The 21,331-nt window shown below is 41.2% G+C and overlaps 1 long non-coding RNA gene across 1 annotated transcript; it reads right to left on the bottom strand.

Annotated features, from left to right (window-relative positions):
* Window positions 1-2,167: 2,167 nt before the first annotated feature.
* On the bottom strand, window positions 2,168-5,208 carry LOC307021054. The gene is made up of 3 exons (XR_013803069.1): window positions 4,867-5,208; window positions 3,552-3,791; window positions 2,168-2,586 (listed from the first exon to the last, which is right to left on the bottom strand). It is a non-coding gene; the product is annotated as an uncharacterized lncRNA (long non-coding RNA).
* Between the last annotated feature and the right edge of the window lie 16,123 nt (window positions 5,209-21,331).

Here is a 21,331-nt window from a genome sequence, read left to right as displayed (position 1 = left end):
AGGGAGGCGCCCAGGTGGCATCCTAACTAGGTGCCCGAACCACCTCAACTGGCTCCTTTCGACGCGAAGGAGGAGCGGTTCAACTCCGAGTCCCTCCCGGATGACCGAACTTCTCACTTTATCCCTAAGGGAGACACCAGCCACCCTGCGGAGAAAACCCATCTCGGCCGCTTGTACCCGCGATCTCGTTCTTTCGGTCATGACCCATCCTTCATGACCATAGGTGAGGGTAGGAACGAAAATGGCCCGGTAGACAGAGAGCTTTGCCTTCTGGCTCAGCTCCCTTTTCGTCACAACGGTGCGGTAAAGAGACTGCAGTACCGCTCCCGCTGCTCCGATTCTCCGACCCATCTCACGCTCCATTGTTCCCCCACTCGAGAACAAGACCCCGAGATACTTGAACTCCTTCACTTGGGGTAAGGACTCATTCCCTACTTGGAGTGGACAATCCATCGGTTTCCTGCTGAGAACCATGGCCTCAGATTTGGAGGTGCTGATCCTCATCCCAGCCGCTTCACACTCGGTTGCGAACCGATCCAGTGAGTGCTGAAGGTCGCAGACCGATGAAGCCATCAGAACCACATCATCTGCAAAAAGCAGTGGTGCAATCCTTAGTCCACCGAACTGCAGACCCCCTCCCCCACGACTACGCCTCGAAATCCGATCCATGTATATTACAAACAGGATTGGTGACAAAGCGCAGCCCTGGCGGAGGCCAACCCTCACCTGAAATGGGTCCGACTTACTACCGAGGACCCGGACACAGCTCTCGCTTTGGGAGTACAGAGATTGGATGGCCCTGAGTAGAGACCCCCTCACCCCATACTCCCGCAGCACCTCCCACAGTGACTCCCTGGGAACCCGGTCATACGCCTTCTCCAAGTCTACAAAACACATGTAGACTGGATAAGCGTACTCCCAGGCCCCCTCCAGGATCCTTGAGAGTAAAAAGCTGATCCGTCGTTCCACGACCAAGACGGAATCCGCATTGTTCCTCCTCAATCTGAGGTTCGACAATCGGCCTGACCCTCCTTTCGAGTACCTTAGAGTAAACTTTCCCGGGGAGGCTGAGTAGTGTGATGCCTCTGTAATTGGCACACACCCTCTGATCCCCCTTTTTGAAAAGGGGAACCACCACCCCGGTCTGCCACTCCTTCGGTACTGTTTCCGACTTCCACGCAACGTTGATGAGACGTGTCAACCATGACAGTCCCTCAACACCCAGAGCCTTCAGCATTTCTGGGCGGATCTCATCCACCCCCGGGGCTTTGCCACTGTGAAGTTGTTTGACGACCTCAGTGACCTCCCCCCGGGAGATTGGTGTCGATCCCCCGTCATACTCCAGCTCTGCCTCTAACATAGAGGGCGGAGTTGTCGGGTTCAGGAGTTCCTCAAAGTGCTCCTTCCAACGCCCTAACACTCCATCAGTTGAGGTCAACAACGTCCCATCCTTACTGTACAGAGCTTGGATGGTTCCCTGCTTCCCCCTCCTGAGGTGTCGGACAGTTTTCCAGAACAACTTTGGTGCCGCCCGAAAGTCTTTCTCCATGTCTTCTCCGAACTTCTCCCACACCCGCTGCTTTGCCTCGGCCACGGCTGAGGCTGCTGCCCTTCGGGCCTGTCGGTACCTTGCAACTGCCTCGGGAGTCCCCCGGGATAACAAATCCCTGAAGGCCTCCTTCTTCAGTCGGACGGCTTCCCTGACCACCGGTGTCCACCAGGAGGTTCGAGGGTTACCGCCTCCCTGTTTTTGTGTTAAACAGATTTTTGTTTAGTTTGTTCATAAAAGCTTGTTTTTTGTCATAAATACCTGCCGTCCTACTTTTACTGCTTGAACCCTGACAGAATGTTTTCTAAAAGCTGCGCATGTGTTGTCACTTGGTGAAGATGTTCCTTCATTTGCATGTGCTTTGGCACATTTGTTTTTTATATTTACATCGTAAAAAACTGTTTTTGCAGTGTTTTGGGCCATAGTCTTGTGCTCAATGACCTGAATAAGCCATGACCCTCAGTGGGAGGTCACATTGGGAAAAAAGCTACATGTCCAGTCATGTTGGCAGCCAATCACTGACTGTTTTTTAGCGCTGTTCACAAACTACCTCTGTAACTAAATGTGGAGCATAAGAGCCAAATCCATGTTGGCTACTTACTGCTCATGTTCCAGGGCAAGAATATAAAAAACAATTTCAGATATTAAGTTAACAATAAGTAGCAATAAAGTAGAGACTGTCAAAGATATAGTAGCAATAGTGAGACCCTGGGCTGCGATTACATACTGTAGTCTGTCCACCAAGGAGCACTTCTTTAGTTCATTGTTTATCTGCAATATGTCTGACAATTATTGCAGCTCATCATTATTACTTTTGACAGTCATATCCAACATTAGATAACTTTACCATGAGGAATGATAAGAAAATCACCATAAACAACAGCTACAATGCTTCTATGCAATCCTAGCATTCACTTACTAAATTAATTTGATAAAGCACCTACAGTATAAACCCTAAAACAGTGGCTTTACACAATCATAAAAATATGAGTCAAGTCATTTCTCATTCCATCTGATAAGAGGGTCGTGCTTGACACCTGCAGAGAAAGGGTGAGAGAGAGAATACTGCAGTCAGGTGTGCCTTGCATTGTGATAAATCCTGTGTGTGCAAACAAGAAGGTCAGACACACAAAGACGGACAGAGAGAGAAAATCAGTAAAAGACAAGTACACATAGGCAAGAGAAGAACCAGAGAGTGACGGACACAGCATCAGACAGTTTCCTCACTGCTGAGCAGGAGCGGCCAAATTAAAATGCCCAGCATGCTGAGGTTGGAGAGTAGAGGAGCTCAGAGTAATTCATTGATTAACAGTCAGCTGTTCTAAAATACTAGTTTTTTACAAGTTAACCCTTGTTTTGATTGTCACTGGTGAAAATAAAAACGTTTGACTGTATTAATTGAAGAACAAGCAATAGATTTATATTTGGGAAAATGTACTTTACTGTTTTTGACCATTTATTCAATCAGAAAATGTGCCTTTACAACAGACTTGATAGCTATTGGTCTACAGGTGTGACTGGAGGTTGGGTGCTTTGATCAAGGACAATGGGACAATCAATGTTCATGAAAAAGAGAGTAATTCACTTCCTCTTCCCCTCTCCCTCAGCCAATCAGGCTGAACCAGTGAACTTCTGGTGTCCCAATCAGCACTATTTTTTTATAAAATGTCATCACCAGTGTTATAAATAATCTGACACCAACAAAAATTGCTAAATGTAAACAGTTTTTTATTTAACAACTTCGCATTTTTGTTATATTCAAAGTTAGTTGTTAGTAATATGAATATAAAAGACATACAAAAACTAATAAATCACACATATAAATATAAAGAGAAAATAAAACCAGAATAGTTTTCCTTTGTAAATCTACTTGAAGTTTTTTCAGTATTCTGCGGAAAGACTATATCTGTTTCTTGTATTGGTCCTCTTGTTACTAGTGAACACTTTTCACTATCATTTCGGACATTTGGCCATTATGCAGGGTCGTCTGATGTGATCAAACCTTTTGTGGTAGTGCTGCTGGAGGTAGGGGTTGACGTGTCATCTTCATGATGAGAAGATGTTGCTGTCCCACTGGAGGCAGATGTTGACGCCTCACTGGAGGAAGATGTTGATGCCCCACTCGAGGTAGATGTTGACACCCCACTGGAGGCAGATGTTGACGCCTCACTGGAGGAAGATGTTGACACCCCACTCGAGGTAGATTTTGACGCCCCACTAGAGGTAGATGTTGACTGAACTGCTATGACCAAAAAAGAAACGGGGAATATCATGTTACAAGGAGTCTTTGGAGTGTGAGGCACAGTATAATCACTTAAAAGTGGGATATCAGCATTTGGAGGGGGCACCTTATCCTTTTCCGTTGCTGCTGCTGGTGCCAGAAACTTAAGAAAGGATCCTAAGGATGGATAATAACGTGAAACTTATAACAGTAACATGTTAACAATTCAAAATGCGTTCAATTTATATAATTCAAATTCCTGATTCAGCTTTCAAATGTTGTTCTTGGGGATAGCTTCCACTATTCTTCATTGTTTACTATTTCCATTTCATTTGAAAGGAACAATGTAAGTGAACATGGTTCCAATACAGAGGATTGTGCTAGAGCCTGCACTATGGCAACTAAGGTTGACATATACAGTTTTCAGTATCATCATAAAACCACTAGGAGTACACTACAGAGAAGGAAAATACAATAAAATACACTCAACACATAGCACACTAACTTAACAATAAGTTACTTGAGTACACTTGTCCAAATGTCTTGCATCTAAATTTCCTAATTTAACATTCATAGCTTGAAAGTTAGCTCAGTTGGACACAGCTTCATCAGTTAACTAGCTTACAGAAAAAGTTAGCTGATTATCCCCCTCCAAATTACTCCATTACTGGTGTCCCATTAAACAACGGGTGAAACGTTAATGTAGGCAATGGCAGAGACCATGTTTATTTCAATAACAATGCCAAAAAGATGAATGAAGACGTGTTAATACTGTAATTCCTTTTTACGTTCTTTCAGCCGGCTAGCTAAGCTAACACGTCAACGGCAACTTTAATTTCTAGCTTCTACGTTCTTTCAGCCAGCTAAGCTAATAGGTCAACTGCGTTGTACTGACCCGGCTGCGCACACTTGACTCGGTAATGTCACGGCCAGCAGAGCAGATACTGTTCTGCTAGGTTAACTAATGTCATGTTAAACGTCAAAGTAAACAAAATAAATAATTTTATTCTCGTGGAAGTTCATTCAAGTTTCTAGTTTTTAGTCTAGCAACATTTAGTTATTTAGTATTTCATCGTTATATACTCAACTTACTTACCACTGTATTGTTTTTTTTCTCTCATCTTAATTTTTTTACTTCTTCCTTTTTTCGCTTCCAGAAAGATAATTTCTTTTCATTTTTCAGTGCCTTTCCTTGTCATCAGGAGGATTATTTTGTAAACAATCATGCACGCGATTTGCGGGACACTGACCGGAGTGAGCCTGGATAAGGTGGGGCCCCATTAGGGAGGTCTCCTGTTTGTAACCTGTATTTATCCAGATTGCTCCCATTGAGTCATAGATCTCTTTTTCAAGGGAGAACTGCGTCTCCTACTGTCTGTCATTGCAAACGTTGCGCATTGCCCCGCTCACTCAAATTTAGTTCATCTACAATAATGGGGCCCCCACTATTGTAGATGAACTGAATTTGATGAAGGCTTATGGCAATGTATGATGTCTGTTTAATTGTATTTGTTGTATAAGTTGTTGTTCTGAATTTTGCATAAAAAAAAAAAAAAACTGACACTGATGTCGTTTTAGGGTGCATTCACACCTAATAGTCCATTTTCTGGTGCGCACCAGACCACAGTTTGTTACTGTACATTGTTTCATTTTTCCAGAAGGTTTGGTTTGCGTTCACACAGGCAAAACTCAAACGGTCTATAAACTTTAAAAACAAGTCATGTGCAGGGAAATCCTGTTCAACCATTGGTCAGACATTAAGGGGGTGGTAAAAACGCAAATCCCGGCTATTTCTACCGGAGCCTCCGCCATGGAGCATCGGCACTTTCGGCAGGTTAGTCTCATGCTGCTGTTAATCTGGAGATCAACAGACACTAGCGGCCCGCGCATATGATTATATAATCAGACAACGCCCGTTAAAAAACAGATACAATGAGAGACGTTCTGCAGTAAGGAGGGTCGTTTCACCGATGACGGGTGTTCTTACTTTTATGTAGTTGACGGAGAATTTTTACTTGACACAACACTGTTCAACACTTCATTCTGCTTCACTCTTTAACTAAACAACCGCGGATGTCTTGAAAGAGTCTTTTGCTAAAGATTTTGAAGATATCCGCGTTCTTGTGACACGTAAATACTACGCTTCCTATGTTTTGGTGCAGATTGCGTTCACACCAGCAATGAACTGCTCCAGAGTTCGCAAGCATGCTCTCCGAGACCACCTATTTTAGCGAACCAGATTCCGGTTGTTTAGTTAACTTCAGAGGTCTCGGATTGTGTTCACACCGACCCAAATGAACCGCACCAAGCGGCTAAACGCACCAGGGTTCGATTCAACGAGACTATACAAGGCAGGTGTGAACGCACCCTTAAAGATGTGTCGCCCCTTGGGGGCTCCCTACTGGTCTGGGGCCCCAAGCAGTTGCCTGCCTTGCCTGTCCGCAAGTGGCGGCCCTGATTCTTACCACAGTGAAAGCAGAGCTGTGTCAGTCACTTTTTGTGTGCCTCTCAGATTGAGTTAAGGCACTTGCTGATGCGAAGGGAGAAAAGGAGATTGCCATCAGAGAAAATAATTGGGGAAAAAGCAGAGGGATATGAAAGGTTTGGAAAACAGAAAAGAGCACTTTTGAAGAAACAAACGGAGATAATGACTGCCGGCAGTTATGTCTAATCAAACACATCTCTAATGCCTGATCACCTAAATTGTGATTTATGATGATCATAACTGCACACAGACACAGACCAGAACTTTTCTGAACAAACGTGTATATAAAAATATAACAGAGCAAATTCCTCGTATGTGTGAACTTGGTAATATAACCTATTGTGATTTTGTTCTTGTTTTTCTTTGTGACCTTGTTATTCATCTGTTCACCCCTTCAATCAGCTGCGCTCCTCGTCTTCGGTTCATGTATAAAAGACAATTAGACATAGTTATCTATCTTCGTCAGAGATGGATGGTTTTGATAACCGTAATGTGGAAGTGTTCCAGTGTCTTTATCATGTGATACGGTCATTATGGCAGAACAAGACAAAGGGGGCATTGTGTTTTCAGTGAGTGTCAAAGTAAAGCTTTATCTTAACCTGCCCTATAGTCATGCTTTTGGGTCTCTATAACACAAACTACAATTAGGAATGAAATGATTCACAGAAACAATTCAGTTATTTTTGTCTTCGTGCTCTTTTTCCAAGCTGCTGCCCTGATGATATGTAATGCTCTCCTTTGCCACTAAAATGAGCAAAATATGATTATTATTGATCCTTTGTGTCTTAAGCCGCTGGTAATGTGGATTACAAAAGAGTATACCAGAGGCCTGTACTACGAAGCTGGTTCAAACTAACCTGGATATGTTTGAGTTAGCCGGTTGGCCTAATCCAAAACATGCGCGCTCTTGCTAAACGGTACTACGACGCAGGTTATCAAGTGGATCGCTCAAGCCAGCCGTGTCCTATCTAGTTAGGTGCGCGTTCACATGAAAGGGGTGGTATTTGGAGCATTCGACCAATCACAAACATGGAGAAGCGTACTGACAGCTCAGCGTCATACTTCCTAAATATTATAATATTAGACATATGAAGAAGTTAAACTTTAAACATCCATGACTTAAACACTGTATCCAGGATAAAAGCCACATAGTTGCACCTGCAAGGTGAATACAGCTGGTGAAAGAATAAGTGTTTGAATGCGTACATTAACAGGTTTATGATATCACTGCCCCGTCTAAGACACGAGTGGATCTGACTTTAATTACATTTGTCTCGAGTGTTTCGTCAACTTAATGTGTTGCTTAAATAATACTTCTGCATACAGTATGTGACACTGTGAGTGTTGCACGGCCAGATACGGCTCAGCTGACTCAGATAAGGAAATATATGATACATTATGATTAGGGCTGTCAGTCGATTCAAATATTTAATCGCATGATTGTCCATAGTTAATCACGATTAATCGCAAATTTTTTATCTGTTCTAAATGTTCCTTAGAGGAATATTTTTCAAGTTTTTAATACTCTTATCAACATATGAGTGGACAAATATGCTTTATGCAAATGTTTATTATCATTTGAATAATGACAAATATTCTCATGAATATTAAACACAACAACCTCTGAACATTACAAATATTCGCCTCAATTCAATCTGGAAACTCTCTCATTCGATAATATAATACGTGTGTGTGTGTGTGTGTGTGTGTGAGAAAGTCAAGTGCTCGGCGCAGTTGTAGGCGAAATGTCACTCTGTTTTCATTTAAACAGCTCCTTATATCCGTTAGCGCAGCTAGCTAGCACCAGATGCTAACAACAACAACACACGTAAGGTCTCTCTCTCGCGTCACACATACACACGTCCTCCCGATGGCCGGTCGGTGCCTGCCGGTGAGCGTGGAAGTGTGGTCTGCCGCAAGCGGGCAGCAGGAGCGGGGCTGTCAGCATCAGGTTGTAGACGGTATTTTAAACTCGATGCGCTCTGAAACTACGGGGTGACCGAGGACAAAAAATACACATGCGTTAAAATAATTAGTGGCGTTAACGTGTTTAACTTGACAGCCCTAATTATGATGTTATATGCCGAGGACTGTACTTAATTTAACTCTGATCCGGTTACTTATGTTGTGGCAGACATTTAAGTAAACTTCCTTAACGCTAATGTTATAATAGTCAGATTGCTCTGAATATGGGAGGTGATATTCTATTAATGTTCACGTTCACACAGTCGGTGATTTTTGCCGGCCGTATTTCCTGCAACGGCAGCTATTCTGTATTTCCTTTCTCCTATAATATGACTTGATCCCTTTAAACTCTGCACACTGAACTCTGATTGGTCAGAAGGCAGTGCTTTCACTGAGTTGAGCTCTTAGCCTGCAACCTAACCTGCTCCGGGGCAGGTTAGCCACACAGCACAAATTACCATGGAGATCTAGCCTGCTAAAAAGAGAACCAGCTTTGTAGGACGGGAAACCCCGACTTTTCCCTGAAGTTAGCCGGCTAAGCGAAAATCCTGCTTCGTAGTATACCCCCCTGGTCAGAAGATTGGTTAATTTAGCCACTCATATTATTGCATTAGGGGTTAGGGGTCAAACCTAACCAGCAGTGGCAAAGTCTTTCCATCACACAAAGTTAATTTCTGAGAAGCACAAATGCGTGTTGTACTTCTCGCCCATAAACGTTGGCTTTTTTAGGAATATATTAAAACCTCAGGCACGCGACAAGTCACTTCGGAACTCAAAATGTATTTTGTGAATGAAACAAAATATGTTAACAGCAGCAACAAAGAACACATCATCATTAAACTGTTAAGCCCGAGAAACCCCGCTACTGGGGGCCTACTGCAACATCTTGCAGGAAACAGCAGTGTCTGAGGGCATGTTCATCTAATAAACTACACTGAACAAAAATATAAATGCAACACTTTTGTTTTTGCTCCCATTTTTCATGAGATGAACTCAAAGATCTAAAACATTTTCTATGTACACAAAATAACAATTTCTCTCAAATATTGTTCACAAATCTGAAAAGATCTGTGACAGTGAGCACTTCTCCTTTGCCGAGATAATCCATCCCACCTCACAGGTGTGGCATATCAAGATGCTGATTAGACAGCATGATTATTGCACAGGTGTGCCTTAGGCTGGCCACAATAAAAGGCCACTCTGAAACATGCAGTTTTGCTTTTCTGGGGGGGTCCGAAAACCAGTCAATATCTGGTGTGAGGGTTAGGATTAGGGTTAGGGTAATGTTGTGAATCGAGTGGCCTGTGTTCATCGTCCATAACATACGCCTGCCCATACCATAACCCCACCACCACCATGGGCCACTCGATTCACAACGTTACCCTAACCCTAATCCTAACCCTCACACCAGATACTGACTGGTTTTCGGACCCCCCAGACGCCCCAATAAAGCAAAAATGCACGTTTCAGAGTGGCCTTTTATTGTGGCCAGCCTAAGGCTGGCCAATAAGTAAGTATTCCCCTTACTGTCGATTGATTTTACAGTGATAACTGCACTATTCATCGACTAAAAAACACCAGATTATCCTATGTTAATTACACAACATTGATTGGTTTAAATTGTGTGCAATGCTTTTGTATTTTTCCCCTTCGATTCGGAGAAACAAATATTTTTCGGAGTAAAGGATGGCAGAAGACACTACACTACCCAGAATCCCCAGCTATCGTTTAGGACTACACCATGTGCTCTGTTTGACAAGCCCCGTGATTAGTTCTCAAGCTCTGTGATTGGTTGACCTCCAACTGCATTCCATTCATTCCAATGGCTGTCGACAGCTCAGAGTCGGCGGGTGTTTCTCAATCACGAGGATGCTGGCTTGGTGGTCGCGTACTTCCAAGTCACTTCCCTCTGAAACGAAGCAAGTATGCTTCGGAAAACGAAGAAGAATGGAACAGGCTAACAAGTGTGCCACTCTCTCTAACGGTTTCAACATAAACTGTACCGAAAATAAATACCTCACGATGTCTATCTTTTATGGAACACATTTTTGGTGATAACAAACAAATGTAACATATTTACCAACACATGTTCTACGCCACTACATACTTACATTTAAATGTGTGCTGCGTCGGTTCAGCAATTCTCCGCAAGGGTTTTTGAAATTGGTCCGTGCGCAAAGCATTTCGGGGATTTTAAGGACGCAAAGTCTACCCATGTGCAGCCTCGAAATTTCTCCCAAACCAAGGACGTGGCCTCGGTGGAGTTCCAAGTATGCTGGAGATTGGAACAGTCCTTCGGCGGCACTCGATGACGTAGCATCCTTGAAATATTGGCTTGGAAGCCAGAATCCTCGAGATTGAGAAACGACCGGCTTCTTCTTCTTCGCCTTCTTCTCTCGGTTTTTTGGCGGATTGCAAACAACTTTAAGGTGCATACCGCCACCTCCGGAGTCGGCTTGACTCGGTTTGCATTTATAGAGAATGCACACATGTGTTTAATCGTTAATGTCAGATATGTACTAAGTAAATACATTTGTTCCTGCTCAAGATTAGATTCAACTTTATTGTTATTGCACATATTACAGGTACTGAGACAACGAAATGCAGTTTAGCTTCCAACCAGGGGTGCAACAAGCAGTAAAGTGAAAAGTAATGTACACAATTTACAGAATAAAATATAGAATTAATTGAATGATGAATAAACAGTGAGGGGTATGAATATACAAAGCAGCCTGTGAGCAGTATGAATATGCTAAGATATATAAAGTATGAAAACGGTAAGCAGTGCAAGTATAGTGTAACATATATAGATATTAATTTCATGATGATAAACATTGTGGAACAATTATGAAAAATGTTAATACAGGGGGCGACGTAAAACTGACACAAAACAACAACAAACTTTTGCAGAGCCAATTGGAGTTTCATCAGCAGCACGTGGTAAAAACCACCACTTAGCGCTCAGCTCGAGATACCAGCGAGTCGTTTCCCATCAAGCATTTTGCTTCCGCAGCCCGTGGAGAGGAACTGCGCCGCCGTGCCTCGCTCTCAAGGCCGCAGGCGTCTTTGCCCCAGGAGATTTCAACGTCTCATGTAGGCGAGCCTCCAGAGCAAGTCGGACTAACCATCATGCCACGCACTAGCAAGACATTGATCGAAATTGCGCAGGTCTCGCTTGTCTCAAACAAGCCTAATATCTCTTCCTTGGCTCCTCCTCTCAATGGCGGGCCTGACGATGGGGATCCTCCCACCACTTTCGTCTGTTTCCGATATTGCGTACAACTGAGGATTTAGACGTAGTGTGTTCATTGTATAACTCCACACGCCTTTTCTCCTCATACACTCATTCAAGATTTAATGCATTTTAACTGCTGTTAACGTAAAACCGGAAATCCCGTCACTGTTGACAATGTAGACGCCTTTCAATAAAGCTTTTCAAAATAAACTACATTCCTTTAGCAACAACGTTAGCCACAAGCCAATGCTAACCGGAAATGTTTTCAGAATAAAACAGTTTTAAGCTTACTCTGTTTGTTACGTCATTCAATATTGATTTAAATTTATTACACTATCTATTGGAATATAATTATGAGTGCTTAAGTCCCTACATAGAGAATCTATCATCCACAAGAGTCATTTGATTTGCACGTACTTGAAAAGAGGGACAGTGATGGTTCCCTTTTCATGCAATGTGTTAAAATGTTTTTTGTGTGTGTAAATTGTCTGTAAAGAAAAAAATTCCAAAGTTCCCTCCAGAGGGATTTTCTCTCTCCTGCCCTGCCTGAAACGCCTCCATTGCAGTCCTTTGTTTACTACCGTAAGGTATTGATATCACTATGTAACACTTGTGCTTCTATTGGCTAGCACTCCAACAAATTGTACGTGATAGGCTAAGGGTTGGCTCTGCAAGCAGTTGACCAATCACAACAGAGCCAGCCATATATCCAATCAGCAGACTGGGCTCTGGTTTCAGACAGAGGGTGAAAAGAGGTGCTAAAATGTTCATAATAAAATGGTTACCTTTATTGTAAGAGAAATCTTAAATGTTTATTTAATGCCTGTCCCATATTTTATATTATTAATTCAGCATACTCGTGTAACCTGGTTTTCAAACACAATGTCAAGATAAACTGTAGATATCAGCATGAAATAATTGTCAGATTATCTTCAAAAACATGCATTTTCTAGGGCTGTTGATAAGGTTAGGTATAAGATAAGGCAACAGCAGTGCTGGAGAATATCCTTCGAGTAAAGTAATTACACTTTGGACTATTTTAAGGCATTTTGGCACAAACCATAGTGGACTTTGATACTATGATGTCCTAATCTGAAACTTGCAATAACAATCAGGTGGCTGACTGGCTTTCACTGTGCTGCCATAACCAGAATAACATCGGTCAGAGAAGGGGACGGGACCTGGATTTAGCCTGCCGGTCAACAGGCAAGCCTCAAACAGGCTTATGAAACATGCTTAGGTGGAGGATAAGGTCAATATCTTCATGTAAGCTTTCAAACATAACTGTAACCACTGTCATCTCCCTGTCTCGTGGAATAATTTATTATAAACAGAACAGTCTTCAAGGTCTGGGGTTTAAAGTTCACACACATGTACAAATAATATTTAAATACTTGACAAAGAGGTACTGTATATTATGTTATGCTATATTTACACCATAATGGTGCACAGCTGATAGACAGGGACTCAACTGAGTTGAGAGAATAGTCAGGGGTTTTGGGTGATGGGAGACACATCTATGGAATCAGAATTGCAATAGCTTACCATTAAATGACGGATATACCTTTCTGTCTATGATGTTTTATAAATCAGATATTAATGCGTAGAACTACAATATGTGAAATATTATAGCAATATCCTGTAACATTATGTGAAAACATGAATAAAACTACACATCTTCAGATGTTAGACATACATACATACGTGTCCTACACTAATAATACAAAGTTATTATGGCATTGTATGCTGTGTGTTACTTGTAACATCTTCAGAAACTACCTTTCCAACTCCTCACCAGTTGACTTGTTAATGGTCTATACAGGTTCATGGTACAATGCATAAGCTTCACATCGAGAGACTGAAACTGTATTTTTCTTTACCGTTCTGTTTTAATTTCACAATAAAGTTAATAGTAATATTATGTTTGATATTATTATTTTTTAACTAGACCACTGGGTCATATTGTTAAGACCATCTTTTCTGTCGATTTGGTGTTACAAATATCAAAACAATATATGTTTGGATAACAAAATAAATCCGTCATAAACTAAACTGGAAATTATACTGGAAAGTATAATTTATTGTGTTAACACTGTAAACTTGACAGTTTTTTAACCCGCACCGCCTAGTGGTTAAAGCACGTTATTGCATATTTTTGTTGAATATGTTATATTTGATAAAGAAATAAAAATATTAAGAGTAGCCTACATATACAAAATAGGGAGAAAGTAGAAGGTCAACGATAGAAATATAGAATAGAAAATATCAAGAAGATACTGTAGTGATCTCTACAATAAAGAGATGTTAGACCCTCCTGGCTGGTCTACCACCGCATGTGCCATCCGACCTCTGCAGCTCATCCAGAATGCAGCAGCTCATCTGGTCTTCAACCTTCCAACATTTTCCCACACCACGCCGCTCCTCCGCTCCCTTCACTGGCTTCCAGTAACTGGTAGAATCCACTTCAAGACACCGGTACTTGCGTACCATGCTGCGAATGGATCTGGCCCTTCCTACATCCAGGACATGGTTAAACCGTACACCCCAGCACCAAGCCCGCCTTAACCTGCCATCAGGCCCTGGGGCTGATAGTTTTTGTAGGCCCCCTATTTAAACAACAAATCAAAGTCATTTATAGCCTCGGCAGGCTCTGTGATCGCACTTCTCCACTCTGCTCTACACGCGCCTGGTCCTCTCCTCCATATGAGTGACGTATCGGGCCTCCCTCATGTATTTGTCCGGTTGCCGTTGGCTCCCCTCCACGTAGCAAGTCCTCGTCGTCCTCTCCATCTCCTCCAACAGATAATGTCCCTCCTGTCTGTTTTTTCTCTCCCGCTACTCCATCGCTATCAGAACCAGACGGCCTACTTGTCTCCGAGGCCCCGCGGCCGGCACCGCTACCGCTCGGTACTGAACTCATCTGTCCTTCCTCCTCATCGTGGCCTACAGGTTTAAAATAACCTGTAAGCTTCGGCATTTTTTGTAATAGCTGCTTGTCTCGAAACTCCTTTTCCCTCAACAATTTCCTTTTCCGAGCGCCACTCAAACTTTTTCTTCACTCAATCACTCGCAATTTGAATAAGTCACATGTGAAACATATTCTCATTCTGACGTGTGTGTGTTTGTGTATATTTGCGTTTGTGTGTATTGTGTTTGTTTCCCGGGGAAAACCCTCACGAGAAACACCGGCTGTTGTTACGCCTGCTGTGACGTTACATTACTCCGTTCTCCGCTTGTAATTATGCCGTTACAAGCTTCAAAGTTGTATTTATCATCTGAATTTGCCGAAACAAGTTTAATATTCTGAAAGCCAAGACTTTGTTTAATTGAAATCAGATGAAAACAAACTGTAACGGACCCTGCCGTGTTATTTATGATTACTCTACGCTTACATTCATAATGTCAGCCGGAGGGAGGGGGGGCGGCGCTGTGGAACAGCAGAGTGGCGAGGGAGAGCTGTCGTCTTCCCTTTACAAGATTCAAAAATGTATTTATCGTGTGATTTTGGAAATGAAAGTTTCCTATTCTGAAAGCCAAGAATTTGTTTATTTAAAAAAAAAAAAAAACACCCGAAATAAAAAAAAAAGAATTTTTATTTTATTTTTTTATTTTTTAATTGGCTCATGATAGGCCCCCGATCTCCGTAGGCCCCTGGGCTTCAGCCCAGGTCAGCCCGTGCATTAAGGCGGCCCTGCCCAGCACGTGCACTCCGCTCTGCATCAGCCAAACAGCTCGTTGCACCCGCACTGCGAAGGGGACCCAAGTTCCCATCAGCAAAAACACGTCGATTTGCTATCCTGGCTCCAAAATGTTGGAATGAGCTCCCCATTGACATCAGGACAGCAGATAGCTTACACATCTTCCGTGACAAACTAAAAACTCATCTCTTTCGACTCCACTTCGAGCAATAAAATTACTAACAAAGCACTTATATACTAATAAAGGACTGGTTTATCTAAAGCTAGTTGAGTTGAAATATTTTGGCTCTATGAAACCTGATGTACTTATATGATTTTTTTTTCTTCAAGTTAGTATCTTCTTGGTCGAATGCACTTATTGTAAGTCGCTTTGGATAAAAGCGTCAGCTAAATGTAATGTAATGTTTCATTCCATTTCAAAGAGCTGTTTGATGCTCGGCGTAACCTTGGCGCACTGCCACTCCAACATCCAATCACAGAGCTTGAGGACTAATCACGGGGTTTGTCAAGCAAAGCGGATGTTGTAGTCCCAAACTATAGCTGAGGATTATGGGTAGTGTAGTGTCTTCGGCCATCCTTAACTCCGAAAAAACTATTTGTTTCTCCGGATCGAAGGTTAAAAACACATAAGCATTGTACACAATTTAAACCAATCAATGTTGTGTAATTAACAAGGATAAACTGATGTTTCTTAGTGGATGAGTACTGCAGATATCACTGTGTAATCTGACAGTGAGGGGAATACTTCCGGTTTTATTATGAAAACTTAGAGACCGGAAATACTGTTTCCACCCCGTGAGGGTTGACGCCAACTTTACATGGACGCTGCCATCAATAGAAATGAATAGGGGAAAGACGTACACGTTCTCCTGGTGGGACCTCAAATCATCTTCGTAATATCTATCAAACTGTAGATCCTACACATCCACTGGAAATGGATTCTAAAAGTACAATATACGCTTCTCGCTAGAAATGAAAGCATTTTAATGGCCAAACCATTCTACAATTTAGGATTTTCCAGAGAGGGTTATTTGTGAATATACGACCCTCCGGAGCGTTTGCAATCAACGGGAGCATAAATCCATATGCCGCAAATTGTGTTTCTTACACAACCACTAGAGGTGCTAAACTTTAAAACGTGACTATACTGTAGGTCGTAATAAGCTGCTGAACAATCTACCTATTTGGTCGTTTTTTGGAGAAGGACAGGCTGAGAGACTTATATTTACTTCCGGTGGTCATGATCTATCAAAGTTAATATTCCTTTGCTTAAATTAAAGTACAATAAGTGTTTATCCCACACAAATAAAACCATTGTTTCCTTTTACAGCTAATACAGATCTTCAGGGAGAGATCCTTTTGAGAAACACAAAGCTTTTTCTACACCCACGTTGCAGAAAATAGACAACAAGAAGAAGAAGGACACACAATACCTCTTTGTGTAGCTCTCACTTTTTTGTGGAGTTGGAATAGGCTTTCATAGTTCTTACTATCAATACGCCTCTCCACCCACAGTACATGCAAAACTCACAACCTAACGCAACACATTTAAAAGCTGGGGAGTTGTAGAAAATCTAAAGTGCTGCAGAAGGGCACAAGGTACTGTAGCTACTTTACATCTACTTAACCACTACTCAGCCAGTCTCTTTCTGTCCTATGCTTTATTCCTTAAACTATTATATTTGGGGTTGTCTAGTGTAAGAGTTGTGCAGCGGCAGTCATTCCAATAAGTAGAACACTAGTTGTTTTATGGAGTTCCCCAAAATTAAAGTTGTTTGTGTTCAAATAAGAAAGCCCTACTGTATAGAAGCTGTAGTAATTTCAACAGAATAAAAGGAGAAAGTCAGGTAACATTACAAAGTGGAAAGAGACCAAACAAACTCTTTTAAACCATGAGTATAATTGTTCCATAACAATTGTTATTACAATGATTTTCCCCTAACCATTTATAGATAGGAAATCATGGTATGTTGTAAGAAAAATTCTTTGTTATTTCATCTGGATGACTGGTGGACCTCAAACTCTCTTCCTCCTGTTCGATGCCCCCCATCCTGATCACAGTAACTAATACTTCATTTCCAATGCATGGTTTGGCTTAACTTGACTCGACTCTATAGGTACCACGTCCTTTTCTCTGTTTCTATTTTCAATGCAGATAGTAACACCACTGATCAGCTGATGCACACTGCATTAACTACTGTTAACATCTTTAACGTCATACTTGTTGAGTCCTGCTTTGCAACACTCTCTGAACGCTGTCATCAGCAACGGTTTCTGCATTTGTTTTAATTGTACAGAAAACATCGACACAGGTACCAAAAATGTTTACCACATACAATACACATGTCTTTAGAGCAAGTCAAATTGAGTAGAACCTTTTTTCTCCTAAATGAGAAGATGAACTGTCACACAAATTGCTTCATGATGTACTCTGGTGGCATCATGACTATAGCTCTGTCATTCGGCCAAATCTGTGACAGGTTCAGCTCCTGGTATACACTCAAAAATGTAAATAGATGGGCGTAGTTGACCTTCAAGGTGACTGGATCCAGGCTAAAGACTCAACCCTAATCTTCAATTAAAAGGTCTTCAAATGCCAAAGTGACTTCAAATACAGTTTGACCCAATTTAAACTAGGTGTTTAACAGCAAGCACTTACTGACAGTTTAAGACATTGCAATTTATTTATGGTAAATTAACAAAGTCTAAATATGTTGAGTAGAAACTGAAAAAAAGTATTGAACATCTGGTGGATACCTATATCAGTTTACTAGCTTTACTTAGAGCTTGTATAAGTACAAAAACTTTTGGTGGTCAATTCATCTTGAGACCTTTTTTTTGCTTTGGCTTTCTTGCTAGGTCTTTAACTCGCTCCTAAAATAAATCTAATTCATTCACGGAGGACTTTTCTGCTGAACGTATGTTTAACTTTCTTTGAAAGAAGGACAAATGTCCTTTTATTGAAGTAGAGAACTGCATGTTTGCATTAAAACAAGTCACTAAAAAAAGTAAGAAAGCCTGACACAAAATGGCAGTTATGAGCATGTCTGACTGAAGATACAGTTAAGAGGTGTGAGTGGATGAGAGAGAGAGAGATAAAGGGAGAGAGAGAGGGAGAGTTAAAATTATCCACCCTAAAGCCAATCCCTCTGAAGCTGATAAGTGTGCTGAATGGACTAACCAGCTTGCGGACCTCAAACTTGCAGGCAGGTAAGAAACATTTGTTTTTCTTTCCTATAAAATCATTTCTTATTTCCTGTTAAGCAAGTCTCTGGATCTGGGAAACATTTATTTGAATGAATTATAATTGCACTGCTAAAACTTGTTTCAGCAGTGCTTGTCTGGGACTCCTCCTAAGGTAGTTTGTTTACAGTGACCCAGATGATGTAATTAATGCTCCGGCGGACTGAATGAGATGTCAGTATAATATGTTCAAATCAGCTGCCCTTTTAAGGGAAAGTTCTTCATCTATTTGTTCAATATTGTTAGTAAAACATTTATTATGTAATGCACTCATAAGGGATTTTCTCAAGTGGACCAAGTTGATATACATATAGCACATAAGCTGTGAGCTTATGTGCTATATGTATATACTGCATATTTAGCACAGTAAAGCAGCGATAATGATTTAATTGCGCCTGGAAATACATCTGAACTTTCTCTAAAATAAAACAGTGAACTTTTGGCGATCAAGGTAGTTTTTGAGAAAACACTGGCAAAAGGTAAATGCATTTGCGTTTTTTCTGAACTGTGTACTTTTGATGTACTTTTAAAAGGTCTTTTAATAACTGGATTCTGCGTCAGATAATCATAAACCTGCGTTTATTGGCATTGACTCATTTTTATAAGGTGGGTTTCTTTTTTTTCTCTTGTTGTATTACCCAAACAGAAGCAATTTTTGGTTTTATTGTTGATATCATCTGGCTAATTCAACAAATATCCCCATCTCTACATGTGCAACACCATTGTATTCAATGCTTTTTCAGTAGATTTCTATGACATGCTGCTTAAATCTTCAGGTGTTTGACACCTCATTGTTAAGCCTTCATGCTATCGCCCCATGTGTTTTAGCTCCCGTATTCACAAGTATTAACACATTATGTGTAGTATTGACACTCAGAAAGACTGTACTGTAGCACATGTATTCATTTGAAATCCAATGTTATGGTATTTTTTCCTTTTCCACAAGAATTTGTTCTCAGAATTTGCCTTAGTGTTAGCAAACAAACTGTAATGCTTGAGTTAATCTACCTTTGTTGCACTTAAAATGTTCAACCAACGTTAAATTAGCAATATGGGTCAAACACACATGCATAGTCTTTAGTTGTGGTGGCCCTAGCATCCTTTCTAGTTCCCATTCTGTATATCCGAGCTTTTGGACCAGTGGACACAGAGCGAATGGATTTGGGGTCACCTGCAGTGCTGGGACCTTGCTCTGACTCCTCTTCATCAGTTGTAGCTAGGCCAGAGACAGCTTACAGGATACAAACAAAATGTGACATCCATCACCCTTTTACATCTGAGTGCGGTGGCCAACCAATCATTTACATAAAGGATGGTATAATTTCAAAGATTATTTTCAGTATTGTAGGTTCTACAACTGACCAAACTTTAAGCGCTACCATCAGTCATCAACATGCTTAGGATGAGTACTTTCTAATTCTGGGTTTGAAATAGTGACTAATGCATGTTTAAGTGGCTGCTGCAGCTTCACACCAAGGGCCTGTTGAACTAGTGCGCTTCACAAAACGATACAATGGATAAAAAAATCATGATTAGTCCCTTGTTGTGTCCAGAATGTGAAAGAAGCAAAACTCTGTCACTGTTAGTAAGCTGTTGACTTTTAACCCTTTTGGGATAACGACTCATTGAAGTCCTCTCTGTTGAAATAGAAAGTGTGGACCTGTTGAGAAACCTGAGCTGCCTGCATTAAGCCAGCGTATTGTCACATTAGCCGCTACACTTCAACAGCATCACAAGTATTCCCAACCGGATTGGCGAGGGCTTCCCCAGGCAGGAAGGTCTGCCACGTAGTCCTCACTGTGTAAACTCACGGCTGTCTTAACCTCAGGATAAGGGCAGGGCGCTGACCTCAGCCTCACCCAAACTAGCAGCAGGATTTAGCCTGAGTTCACTTATACCAGGTGCAAATTTGCAATAAAGCATCACTCCACATGTGCTTCCAGAGAAAAAGCTGAATTCTTACTGCTTTTTCTCAAAAAGTTGCTGTAGGCACAACATTTTAACTAGCAGTACCTTATTTATTACTTTGGATGAATTTGATGATTTGTGTTCTGTGTATGTATGAAAATGGGAAAATGCATTTTTAATAATTAGAACGATCTAAGTTGTACAAAAATCTTGTTTTATATAATAGAACATTTATTTATGTTGGCTTTATAATTGCAAATGAGTGAATTGGGATCCTCTTGATAAAGCATGTATTAATAGCCCAATGTTCTATTGCTTTTTAAATAAATTATGTAATGGTTAAGCCGAGGTTTGGGTTACATTAAGGTCTTGATGCTTTGCTTGTTTTATGTAACTTCAGACAGTTATAGAGGGATGGCAAAGCCAGGAGGTGAAGAGACATTTGAGCGTTTTTTATTACCAGTCAGAGAACTACTGTCTGCTGCTTCGGTTGCTTTTGTCTGTTCAGGCTAATGGATGTGTGAAGTGAAGTGAATGACAACACTTTTTGAAATCACAAAAGACCCAATTACTCACATCCAAATGTGCTAAAATAAGAAAGTGCAAAGGTGTAGTAAAAGCACTCACCAAATATGGCTCTTAGCGACTTGACAACAGAAGGCTGTTGACCCTCGTCTAGCTCTACACTGTGATTACATCAACTGTAGTTGTAGCTTTGTAGCTTTTGCGCGCGATTGGGTCCCAAAAAATATGTAAATCGACTTTTGCCCTTTTTCACTTTTCCTGCCATATACTGAATTTTCTAATTTATTCTTTTTTATAAGAAGCGGATATTGTCATTCTTGATAGTGTTTGTTTGTCTTTCAGCTGGTTATAAACTCTTATCAGAGATAGTGGAGATATGTTACAGTGTGTTAAACAGGCAATATGACACCAAGTCATAAATCATCACACTAATTTGTTGCAGATGGACTTCTTAAATGAGGTCATATTTCATCGCCCTCTTAGCTTTGATTGACCGCACAGG

This window comes from Notothenia rossii (assembly GCF_949606895.1).
Source record: "Notothenia rossii genome assembly, chromosome: 10".
Lineage (NCBI taxonomy): Eukaryota > Metazoa > Chordata > Actinopteri > Perciformes > Nototheniidae > Notothenia > Notothenia rossii.
Note: the sequence above shows the minus strand (reverse complement) of the source record. Positions and strands in the feature narration are given on the sequence as shown.